Raw genomic sequence first — 13,050 nt, 5'->3', positions numbered from 1 at the left:
CCGTTTTTGCAACGAAAACACGCGTCGAAAACGCGCCTAGAAAAAGGCTTGTCGAAAACGCACGTAAAGGACGGGCGTCGAAAAACGCGCGCCGAAATCGCGCCTCAAAACAGGGCGTCGAAAACGTGCCTCCAAAACATGGTTCAAACCCGGCGAACCGAAATCGGGCGTCGAAAAAACGGGTTGAAACAGGCGCGCCGAAACGGACGCCGAAACCGGGTGACGAAACCGGGCGTCGAAAACGAGGTCCAAAACCGGGCACTGAAACCGGGCGCCGAAACCGAGCACCGAAAACGGGGGCCCAAACCGGGCGCCGAAACGGGGGTCCAAAAACGGGGGCCGAAACCGGGCACATAAACGGGGGTCCAAAAACGGGGGCCGAAAACCGGACGCTAAAAACGCGTGCCGAAAACGGGCGCTGAAAATGGGCGTCGAAACCTGGCGCCGAAACATGGCACCGAAACCGGGCGTCGAAAAAGCGGGTCCAAAACGTGGGTCAAAACCGGGTGTCGAAAACTCGCGTCGAACTCGTGCTCTGAAATCAAATCTTTGAAGTAAACCCATTTGGACCCATTTGGGTCCTAAAGTAATTTCTATTATGTTATTGGACCCATTTGGGTCTTAGATTAATTTTTGATATCATATGCTTAGATCTATTTGGGTCTTTAAGTAAACCCAATCGTCCCATTTTTTAAGCTTTGGGTCTTGGTTGTAACATCCCGCGTTTTTCCGTTAAATTTATTTTTAACACTATCTTTTTTTTTATATAATATCTTTCGTTATTTATATTCGTAGATTCCGTTAACAAACGTTCATAATATTCTCGTTATTTAATTATAACATCACTCGTTTACTTGAGCGTTTTTAAACTTGAGGGACCGAGGTTGCCAAGTGGGCAAACTAGTTGACTAGGTCAACTAGTCAACCCACCTTATCCATCCATTCATTTCACCTCCCACCTTCTTCCTCTTTTCTCTCTACTTCCCTTTCATGAACTCAAACACCCAACTCACAAATTCATCATCTAAATCCGACTGGAGAAGCAAACATCAAAACAAATTACATTTTCGTGATCCTCTCTTCATCCTCTACATTTTGGTACCAATTTCATCAAGTTTGGGTAACATTTCTAAAACTCTAGATTTTCTCTAAATTCGTGTTTTTATACTTGAAATGGTGTTAGTTAGTGTCTATGGCTCGTGTGTAATATGAATATATATTTTGTTTGCTCGATTTGTTGTTTTAAGTAACTAGTTTGAACATTTGAAATGAGTTTGCTTAATCTTGCATTTTGGAAGATTAAATGTTGTTTGATTGTTAAAGTTCATGTTTTAATTGTGTTACTAGTATCACTAGCTTCGTTTTGGCAAAAGGTTTAATCTGGCGGAGAAACCCTGACCCCGTGTGCCTTTGACACCTATACCGCCCACCCAGTAAGGGCTAAGTATACCGTGTAAAGCACCTCCCCCCAATACTCAACGAGAACTTGCAGGCTGAATATCGCCCCCGGAGGGATTCGAACCTGCACCCCATTTTTGGCAAAGGGCATATTCTCGTGGGCCCAGGGTTCATAGGTGACTGGTACCACTGAAGCACTGCTTCGTTGGTAGCTTCGTTTTGATGCGTAGGTTGATTAAGAAAACTTCAAACACATGATTATTGATTTTTGTGAATTTTTTAGGGTTTGATAGACTTTGAAATGAACTTTTGATGCGTTGAATGCTTGTTAATGTTGTTAGTAAGTGTTTAGATGCATTGTATGCTTAATTACCTTCGAAACGGCATATCGTATGTGTAAATTGGATTCCCGAATCATAAAATACGTTTTACGAACTTGAAACTTTGAAAATAAACCTTTCTTGATCAATTGACGAGTTTTCGGTTATTGTAATTGAGGTTTTTGCTTGTGAAAGGTAGTTAATTGTATTCCTTGTCAAAAGAGCTTTCCAATGATATAAGATGCGTATTCTAAGTGTTTACGGTTTGCGTTTTGTGCTAAATTGAATTTTGGATCAAGACTTGAACTTTTGAAACTGACCAGGTACCAGGCCACGCCTAATGTCGCGGCGCGACACCTCAGGCCGCGGCGCGGCAATAGCCGTGTTTGGGTTCTGACCTACTTTGTCAAATTTCGAAAAATGTTTGCTATGCTACGCACCTCCGATTAACATGAAACTTGACCAACATGCTCATATATGATTAAAAACCTCAGAAAAATAGTTCGGGACCCGACCCGAATGTGTTGACTTTTCGTTGACTTTGACCGACCGAAGTTCGACTTTTTGTCAAACTTAACCAAATGATTGTGCAATCTTCCTAACTTGTTTCTATACTTGTATCTTACATGAAACTTGACAAATTGATTCATATGCTATATTTAATCGAGTCGTAACGAGCCATAGGACTAATTGAACACATTTCACCCGACCTTGTGTCGTAACCGGTTAATTGATACAACTTACTTGTTTAGGTCAAGGCTAAGCAACTTTCATGCACACGTTTACTTTGTGAAGTACTTTTATACTCGTGCACTCGAGGTGAGATCATAGTCCCATCTTTCAACAACTTTTATACTTTTAAATTATGGGATGAGAAACATATACAGTTTTATACTACATACTTTTATACTTTGAACACAAGTACAAGGAAACAAACATTCCACAGCGAGTTAGAACAAAAATCCTCAATTCGATTATCATTAGTTACACTTGCAGGGTGTAAGCGAGAACTTATATTGTGTGGCCATACGGGTTTGACAAACCCTCATTTCGGACGGTTCGCTACCGTCTACGGATGAAATATATTTTCGAGAAACAGTGTATGTTCTAACACTATTGTGATGGGGTTCTATGGAAGGAAACGTTAAGTCTTGATAATTGGGTGCTCGCGAACAATACTTTTGGAATGCAAACGATTTAGATAATCAACGTTATGGAAATACAAAATCTTGTGGTTCAAAAATAACGTTTACTAAAACACCTATGATTTCACCAACGTTTTTCATTGACAGTTTTCTATATGTTTCTCAGGTTCATACATGGCTATTTGATACATGCTTCCGCGTACACTCATTCTTGCTTGGGGTCAAGCATACATACTTACATACGCTATTGATAGCACCTTTGGATTCAAACATTTGTTTACATACTTACGCTATTTATAGCAACCGTGACTTTCAACTTATATTATGTCGCAAGTTATTTCATTTATACTTTACAACTTTTGTAAACTTAAACTTGTTGTCGAACCGTTTGGTAAACTAAACTTTGTAAGTTTTGTACATTTCAAATGAATGCGACATAATTTTGGTCAAATGAGTCTCATATAGGGACTACGACCACGTAACGGGACCTAAGTTAGCGGCGCCGTCAATGACGATTTTGTCGGGTCGCTACAGATGGTATCAGAGCGTTGGTTGTAGGGAACTAGGATATGCATTAGTGTGTCTGACAGAGTCGTTAGGACGCATTAGTGAATCTAGACTACAACCGGATAGTTAGCCATTACATTCTGACATACATTTGCTATAGATAGCACTTACTTGGCTACTTGTGCATATATACTTGAATCTTTCTTAGGTGAACTCCGTAATGGTACCAAACTTTCATCATACGAATCCGTATTCTGCCACTTCCTGGTAACACACGTAAATTCGAGATTCATGCGCGTAAGAATGACGACGACTTCATTATTCACACTTGTTCGGGAACTCTGTCTCCCAGATTGTTATTCGCCACCGTTTCAACTTACTATCGGTGTCACACCGGTGTTCCTTACTATCTACCATATCGTGTTACTACCATCACTACTCCAGGTGAGTATCGTCGTCACTACTTATCACTACGGTTGCGTACTACTCGTTATCATGATTCGTTACTCTTTTCGCGCCTAAAGACATTATTGTTTGACTTGAACCGCATTGAAGTGAACAATCATTTATACACTTCCCTCGGGGAACGCTTCTTTATAGTTGCACTAATTCTTTCGATTCAATACGAGTCACGTTAGAGATGCCGTTGCACTTTGTTCATTTTAGATCTTCACGGTTACACGAACTTGAATCTATGGAGTGATGTGGGAATGGAGGTATGAGTTAGCGTAATATAACGACACTCGATCAACGTGGTTATATTACGGTAATTCACACCAAAGTTCTAGTGACACGTGATGGTGATTGGACTCGATCAACCTAATCACCACCATGTGCCATGTACATGACTTTATTTTTTTTCTTGTTTGAACATCCGACAACTACGAGAATACTGATAACAACCGTACCCGGGACACATCTTCGATTATTGTCGAACCATAGTTATGCTTCCGAATGAATGGCAAATTCTTTCGACTTCAAACATATGTTACACGTGTGTACTATCTCGTTTTCTTATAGTTTTTATAGACGAACTACAAAATGCTTGGTATGCTCACATCGAGGCGAAAACTTCTCTCGCCTTACACTCGTACTTCCGTTTAAGGAAATATTTTATCTAAATTCTCAATGGAGAGAGAGACTCTTCACACTATACTAGTATTCGCCTCGAGGGTGAATAGTCCTATCGAACATTTTCGGAAACCGATAAATCTTCCGCGGCGCAAAATTCTTGAGAAACAGAAACTTGTTCCAACAAACGTTTTCACGTCCTAACAAACTCTTTCAAATATACCTTAAAGAGATGTACCTCGTTTCGGATCGAGATCCTCGTTTCACTTCTAGATTTTGGAGTGCCTCACAAAAAGTCTCGGGACCACGTTTAGACATGAGTACCGCACATCAACCACAACCCAACGGACCGAGCAAACATACGATTCAAACCTTGGAAACCGTAATACGAATTTGTGTTATCAACTTCAAATTTACTTGAGAAAAGTTTTTGCCTTTAACCAAATTCTCTTACAACGATGGTTATCATTCAAGTCTTAACGTCACACTTTTCGAGGACCCGTATAGCCGTAATTGTCGTTTTCGTAAATTGTTGAACCGAAGTAGGTGACAAGCGAACCACCGGACCCGAAATCATTCATGAAACAACCGGAAAATTTTTCAATTCCAAGAAAGGCTCAAGGCGGATCGTAGTCGCCAAAAGAACTATGCCGATGTTAGACGTGAACCTCTCGAATTCCAAGTGGGTAACCGCGTAACGTTAAAGTCGCACCTTGAAAAGGTGTAATCCGTTTCGGGAAACGTAGATAGCTAAATCCGCGATATTTTTAGTCCTTTTAAAATCCTGGGGCGTTTTGGACCCGTTACTAGCCGTTTAGATTTTTCAACTCATTCGAGTCTCCGTTCATCCTAAATTCTACGTATCAAACTTAAAGACGTGTCTTGCGAAACAAGGACTTGTTATCCTCTTCGATGAACTTACTATCAACGATAAACTCCACCTCATAGGAGGACCGATTGAAACTATGAATCGTGAAACCAAACTCCAATACAACGTAAAATCCCGACCGTCAAAGTTCGTTGAAATGCCCACGGGAGTACCTTCACTTATTCGTAGAATTTACAACACAAAAGTTTCGAAGAAGAAACACCAACTACTACTTCCAACTAAATTTCGGGACGAAATTTCTTTTAAGGTGTAGGTAATGTAACATCCCGCGTTTTTCCGTTAAATTTATTTTTAACACTATCTTTTTTTTTATATAATATCTTTCGTTATTTATATTCGTAGATTCCGTTAACAAACGTTCATAATATTCTCGTTATTTAATTATAACATCACTCGTTTACTTGAGCGTTTTTAAAATATTCGTTTGGTTAATTCCCGCATCCGCTTTGAAACTTGAGGGACCGAGGTTGCCAAGTGGGCAAACTAGTTGACTAGGCCAACTAGTCAACCCACCTTATCCATCCATTCATTTCACCTCCCACCTTCTTCCTCTTTTCTCTCTACTTCCCTTTCATGAACTCAAACACCCAACTCACAAATTCATCATCTAAATCCGACTGGAGAAGCAAACATCAAAACAAATTACATTTTCGTGATCCTCTCTTCATCCTCTACATTTTGGTACCAATTTCATCAAGTTTGGGTAACATTTCTAAAACTCTAGATTTTCTCTAAATTCGTGTTTTTATACTTGAAATGGTGTTAGTTAGTGTCTATGGCTCGTGTGTAACATGAATATATATTTTGTTTGCTCGATTTGTTGTTTTAAGTAACTAGTTTGAACATTTGAAATGGGTTTGCTTAATCTTGCATTTTGGAAGATTAAATGTTGTTTGATTGTTAAAGTTCATGTTTTAATTGTGTTACTAGTATCACTAGCTTCGTTTTGATGCGTAGGTTGATTAAGAAAACTTCAAACACATGATTATTGATTTTTGTGAATTTTGGTTAGGGTTTGATAGACTTTGAAATGAACTTTTGATGCGTTGAATGCTTGTTAATGTTGTTAGTAAGTGTTTAGATGCATTGTATGCTTAATTACCTTCGAAACGGCATATCGTATGTGTAAATTGGATTCCCGAATCATAAAATACGTTTTACGAACTTGAAACTTTGAAAATAAACCTTTCTTGATCAATTGACGAGTTTTCGGTTATTGTAATTGATGTTTTTGCTTGTGAAAGGTAGTTAATTGTATTCCTTGTCAAAAGAGCTTTCCAATGATATAAGATGCGTATTCTAAGTGTTTACGGTTTGCGTTTTGTGCTAAATTGAATTTTGGATCAAGACTTGAACTTTTGAAACTGACCAGGTACCAGGCCACGCCTAATGTCGCGGCGCGACACCTCAGGCCGCGGCGCGGCAATAGCCGTGTTTGGGTTCTGACCTACTTTGTCAAATTTCGAAAAATGTTTGCTATGCTACGCACCTCCGATTAACATGAAACTTGACCAACATGCTCATATATGATTAAAAACCTCAGAAAAATAGTTCGGGACCCGACCCGAACGTGTTGACTTTTCGTTGACTTTGACCGACCGAAGTTCGACTTTTTGTCAAACTTAACCAAATGATTGTGCAATCTTCCTAACTTGTTTCTATACTTGTATCTTACATGAAACTTGACAAATTGATTCACATGCTATATTTAATGGAGTCGTAACGAGCCATAGGACTAATTGAACACATTTCACCCGACCTTGTGTCGTAACCGGTTAATTGATACAACTTACTTGTTTAGGTCAAGGCTAAGCAACTTTCATGCACACGTTTACTTTGTGAAGTACTTTTATACTCGTGCACTCGAGGTGAGATCATAGTCCCATCTTTCAACAACTTTTATACTTTTAAATTATGGGATGAGAAACATATACAGTTTTATACTACATACTTTTATACTTTGAACACAAGTACAAGGAAACAAACATTCCACAGCGAGTTAGAACAAAAATCCTCAATTCGATTATCATTAGTTACAATTGCAGGGTGTAAGCGAGAACTTATATTGTGTGGCCATACGGGTTTGACAAACCCTCATTTCGGACGGTTCGCTACCGTCTACGGATGAAATATATTTTCGAGAAACAGTGTATGTTCTAACACTATTGTAATGGGGTTCTATGGAAGGAAACGTTAAGTCTTGATAATTGGGTGCTCGCGAACAATACTTTTGAAATGCAAACGATTTAGATAATCAACGTTATGGAAATACAAAATCTTGTGGTTCAAAAACAACGTTTACTAAAACACCTATGATTTCACCAACGTTTTTCGTTGACAGTTTTCTATATGTTTCTCAGGTTCATACATGGCTATTTGATACATGCTTCCGCGTACACTCATTCTTGCTTGGGGTCAAGCATACATACTTACATACGCTAGTGATAGCACCTTTGGATTCAAACATTTGTTTACATACTTACGCTATTTATAGCAACCGTGACTTTCAACTTATATTATGTCGCAAGTTATTTCATTTATACTTTACAACTTTTGTAAACTTAAACTTGTTGTCGAACCGTTTGGTAAACTAAACTTTGTAAGTTTTGTACATTTCAAATGAATGCGACATAATTTTGGTCAAATGAGTCTCATATAGGGACTACGACCACGTAACGGGACCTAAGTTAGCGGCGCCGTCAATGACGATTTTGTCGGGTCGCTACATTGGTTGCCAGGTCTACTAATAACTAATAACACATTTACATATGCATATGTTTTTAAAGTTAAAATTGTCTAATAACAACAATAAAACACAACCGACCTTAGCTCAGTTGGTAGAGCGGAGGACTGTAGTATGATTGTAGCTATACTTAGGTCGCTGGTTCGAATCTGGCAGGTCGGATTTTTTCCACCTATGCTATTACAATAACATTGTACTTAACTATATTTATATTTTGGTTAGTTTAGTTTTTTATTTATATTAATTTTGTAATAAACCTAGCTTTTGTACTAAGAATATACTCTCTGCAAACTTTACTTTTATTGTTTCTTCAAATTTGTCTTCAATTAATCATGCGTTTGTGTATTTATATTTTCAAGCACATATGATACCTAATATGTAAACACTAGATATAACTGCCTGTATTTAAAATTAGCTTGTTGGATACTGGCATTTCTTTTATCATTATTTCCATTGTTGTTTATTAGACCACTCCCATGACATGTTTCTTTAAAAAGACACATCGACACATCAACGCCACATCAACACTTCTTTAAAAAGATTGAAAAAGATTGACTTCTACCAACCATAATACACTTCTTTAAAAAGACTAGGACTCACTCACTATCATTTAATTAAAAACAAATATTTTAAAATAAAATATAATGGTTTGATGTATTACTCCGTATTAAATTGAATGAAAGTAAAAGGACGAATTCAACTTTTGTCTAGAAAATGATTAAAAAAAACAACTAAATACCTATGGTGTCTTTTTCTAATTGAGAAATGAACTTTCAAAATGACATATGAAGGTAGTAGTCTTAATAGTAACACTAAAAGTGTAATAAAGGACACGTTTTCAATGATGAAATTGGAAGTTGTTTAATAACGAGCTCACTATAGATAACGTCACCATGTTTGATGTTGACAGTTTTCACGTTTTATATTGTTTTATATGTTATACCAATTACTTCAATTGTCATTGCAGATTTGCAAACCTCGGTTGGTGATCAATATGGGCAAAAATATGGGCATCATCATATCTTAGTTATGTTATTCTGTATATGAAAATCAAATATGTGAAAAAAGGCTACCTAACATTCAAGAGTTTAATAGCTAAAAATTCAAAACCAATTCATTTGAAATGTTACAAAAGTAATTTGACATAACTGTTAAAATACAATGCAAATTTAGATAATATGGAATTAGTAATGTATATAAATATCTAGATATTAAAATGTAAAAGAAATATCTAAATATATATATATATATATATATATATATATATATATATATATATATATATATATATATATATATATATATATATATATATATATATATATATATATATATATATATATATATATGGAAAAAAATCTAGATGTTAAAATGAAAAAATCTAGATATTTTTATGTGGTAAAAATATCTAGATATTTATACATGGAAAAATCTAGTGTGTAGAAGTTTCCATGGAGTAGTATAAATATGGGTGTTGATTTCATTTGTGCGTAAGTTGTGAAAAGAGTGAGTTGAGAAGTAGAGAAGAAGTAAGAAGTGAGAAGAGTGTGAGTAGATGTTCATGCATATTTTTTCCAAGGGAAAACATACACACGGACATCAATGCGAAAGGGTTTTTTTAGGCGTCAACGTCGTTGATCTCCGGTCCGGTTACCGTGAATAACCCGTGCCCGAGATGATGATCTCGGGAGGGTGGCCAACGAATTGCCCGCCGGTCGATAGTCGGACCCTATCGACGGTAAAGGTAGGTAAAAACCCTACAAGACCCGTAGGTAAAAACCCTAGAGTTGCGATCGTGAAGACGATCGTGGAGAAGATCCGGCGATAACTGCCGTGTGCGTTGCGAACTTGCGGTGGCGACGCTGCGGTGTGATCGAATGATCGTATGAGGTGGTGCTTTCATTGAGAGAGTAAGAGTTGTATGCGATTGGGAGATTGTGAACTTGATGTAGGTTTTGCCCCATATTTATAGATGGGAATTAGGGTTAATTGACTTGGGGCCCAAGTTAATTGTGTAGACCCTAACTGGGCTAAACCCTACGTCATCAAGTCCCCCAAGTTTGGTATGATATTTTTGTCAAGTATCGTATCGAACTTCTCATTATGCTGCGGAAAATAAGTTCACATGAGCCTGCGCAAACAACTGTGCGTAAACTCGCGAACAGATGCGCAAAGAACCGCATGCAGAGTGCGCAGGGAAACCACGTGAACTACCATGCGTAAAACCGCATGAAAATTGCGTCTAAAGTCGAGGACAACTGTGCGCAAAGTGCGCGTAACCTGGACAAAAGCGCGTGGACATTTGCGCAAGCGCGCGAACATCTGCGCTAAATATTCATGTACTTAAACCGCATATAACGAATTAAAAGCTCAATAAGAAAAGATAAACCTTCTCAAACCGAACGATAGACGGTAGAAACACGAGACATAATGCATCGTGCCCCACGGTGGGCGCCAAATGTTCATGCATATTTTTTCCAAGGGAAAACATACACACGGACATCAATGCGAAAGGGTTTTTTTAGGCGTCAACGTCGTTGATCTCCGGTCCGGTTACCGTGAATAACCCGTGCCCGAGATGATGATCTCGGGAGGGTGGCCAACGAATTACACGCCGGTCGATAGTCGGACCCTATCAACGGCAAAGGGAGAAAAAACCCTACAAGACCCGTAGGTAAAAACCCTAGAGTTGCGATCGTGGAGAAGATCCGGCGATAACTGCCGTGTGCATTGCGGACTTGCGGTGGCGGCGTTGCGGTGTGATCGAATGATCGTATGAGGTGGTGCTTTCATTGAGAGAGTAAGAGTTGTATGCGATTGGGAGATTGTGAACTTGATGTAGGTTTTGCCCCATATTTATAGATGGGAATTAGGGTTAATTGACTTGGGGCCCAAGTTAATTGTGTAGACCCTAATTGGGCTAAACCCTACGTCATCAGTAGAGAAGAAAAGCTTGTAAGTAAGTAATATTGTAATTGTATTTTGTATTAATAAAAGTGTTCTTTGTTAAGTTTCCCGGTTAAGCCTTAGTTTGTGTTTAAGTTCTTAGTGCACTTGTGTTGTTCTTATTATATGGTCGGCTCTGCCGCCTAAGTGATACATGGTCGGTTATACCGCCTAAATGATATATGGTCGACACTGTCGCCTAAGTACTATTGTGCACTAAGAATTCATAAAATTAATGGCTAATCAACGCCAAAGTGTTGGTGTAGTGAGTCTAGTATAGTCTAGATCCTCTATAGTGGGTGTGTTGGGCTCGTCGAAGCTTCCAACAATTGGTATCAGAGCGGGTCGTTCGGGACCATTTCTAGTGGAGGAAATCGGTAAACGTTGGACATTTACATCGACTTGTTTTCATCAAGGCTCTAAGGGAGATTCTGTCGGAGCACAGTTAGGAACTGTGAAAGCTCATCGGTCTGGGACCAAGCTTATTGGACGTTGGACGTCATGATGGCAGATCTTGCAAGTACGAGCAGTGGAATCAAGAGTCTCAATAACCATAACTATGGTTATTGGCAGACTTGTATAGAATCCTACCTACAAGGACAAGATTTATGGGAAATAGTTGATGGCAGTGACACAACGCCTCCACCGAAAGAAAATGCTGAAGCCTTAAGAAAATGGAACATCAAGGCCGGGAAGGCTTTATTTATATTGAAGACTACAATCGAGGAGGATCTATTGGAGCACATCCGTGACGAGAAAACACCAAAGGCAGCTTGGGAAACTTTTGAAATATTATTTTCAAAGAAGAATGAAGCACACCTCCAGCTCTTGGAAAATGAGCTCGCAGGTATCTCACAAGGAAGTCTATCTATTTCTCAGTATTTTACCAAGGTGAAATCTATTTATCGTGAGATATCTCAGCTTGCTCCTAAAGAGAAAGTGAGTGATGCAAGGATGAAGAGAATTATCATCCATGGCTTAAGATCCGAGTATAATGGATTTATAGCCGCTGTGAGATGATGGCCTACTCAACCATCATTAATAGAGCTGGAGAATCTATTGGCTAATCAAGAGGCATTGGCCAAGCAGATGAATGAAGTAACCATAAAAGACGGAGAAGATGCACTTTTCACCAATAAGAAGAAAGCAACATCTCGGATGAAAGAAAGTAAGACATATGGGTGGAAGGGTCACCCAAAATCAAAAGGCAACGCTTCAAGGGGAGCTCAACAAGGAAGAAGAGATCATCGCCAACAATACGGGAAAAATGATAAGAGAAAGAATGGTGAATGCTTCAATTGTGGCAAGAAGGGTCATTTTGCTCGAGATTGTAGATTCCACAGAAGGCGAACTTTCGAAGGAAATGTGTCCGCCGCAAGAGATGAGAAGAAAGATGTCACATTCGAAGCAACCATTAATGAGGAAACATGGGATGCAGAAGCTGGACTCTCTGTTGAAGCTGACATAGATGATCAAGCTCTTACAACAACTTTAAAGTCAAAAATAAACTACAAAGATGATTGGATCATCGATTCTGGGTGCTCAAATCATATGACCAACGATGGGACAAAGCTGCAAGAAATGGAGGATTACAAAGGAAAGAGGGTCGTGTTGACAGCCGACAATTCGAGGTTATCTATTTCTCACATTGGAAAGACAATAATTCCAAATGAAGGCGGCTCTTATAAGCTCCAACTCGAGAAGGTGTATCTTGTCCCTAACCTAAAGAAGAATTTACTGTCAGTACCACAATTGACAGCAGAAGGGAATTATGTGCTCTTTGGACCAGAAGATGTGTCCGTATTCAAGAGAGTGAAGGTGATTGGCAATCCAATTATGCAAGGAAGAAGAATAGAGTTGGTCTATGTACTATCTGCTGAAACAGCATATGTGGATAAGACTCGAAAAAATGAGTCGGCTGATCTTTGGCATGAACGTCTTGGGCATGTGGGCTATAACAAGTTAAAGGAGATGTTGGTAAAACACATAGTAAATGGGCTTCCTCAAATTAATATCCGAACAGATACAATA

General features: G+C 38.7%; 1 non-coding gene across 1 annotated transcript; it reads left to right on the top strand.

Moving 5' to 3' along the window:
• The first annotated feature begins 8,149 nt into the window (after window positions 1-8,149).
• Window positions 8,150-8,235, top strand: TRNAY-GUA (transfer RNA tyrosine (anticodon GUA)). Its single transcript is given in 2 exon segments — window positions 8,150-8,186; window positions 8,200-8,235. It is a non-coding gene; the product is annotated as a tRNA-Tyr (tRNA).
• Window positions 8,236-13,050: the final 4,815 nt, after the last annotated feature.

The sequence above is a fragment of the Rutidosis leptorrhynchoides genome, chromosome 3 (assembly GCF_046630445.1).
Source record: "Rutidosis leptorrhynchoides isolate AG116_Rl617_1_P2 chromosome 3, CSIRO_AGI_Rlap_v1, whole genome shotgun sequence".
NCBI lineage: Eukaryota > Viridiplantae > Streptophyta > Magnoliopsida > Asterales > Asteraceae > Rutidosis > Rutidosis leptorrhynchoides.
This window is presented reverse-complemented; position numbering and strand designations above follow the sequence as displayed.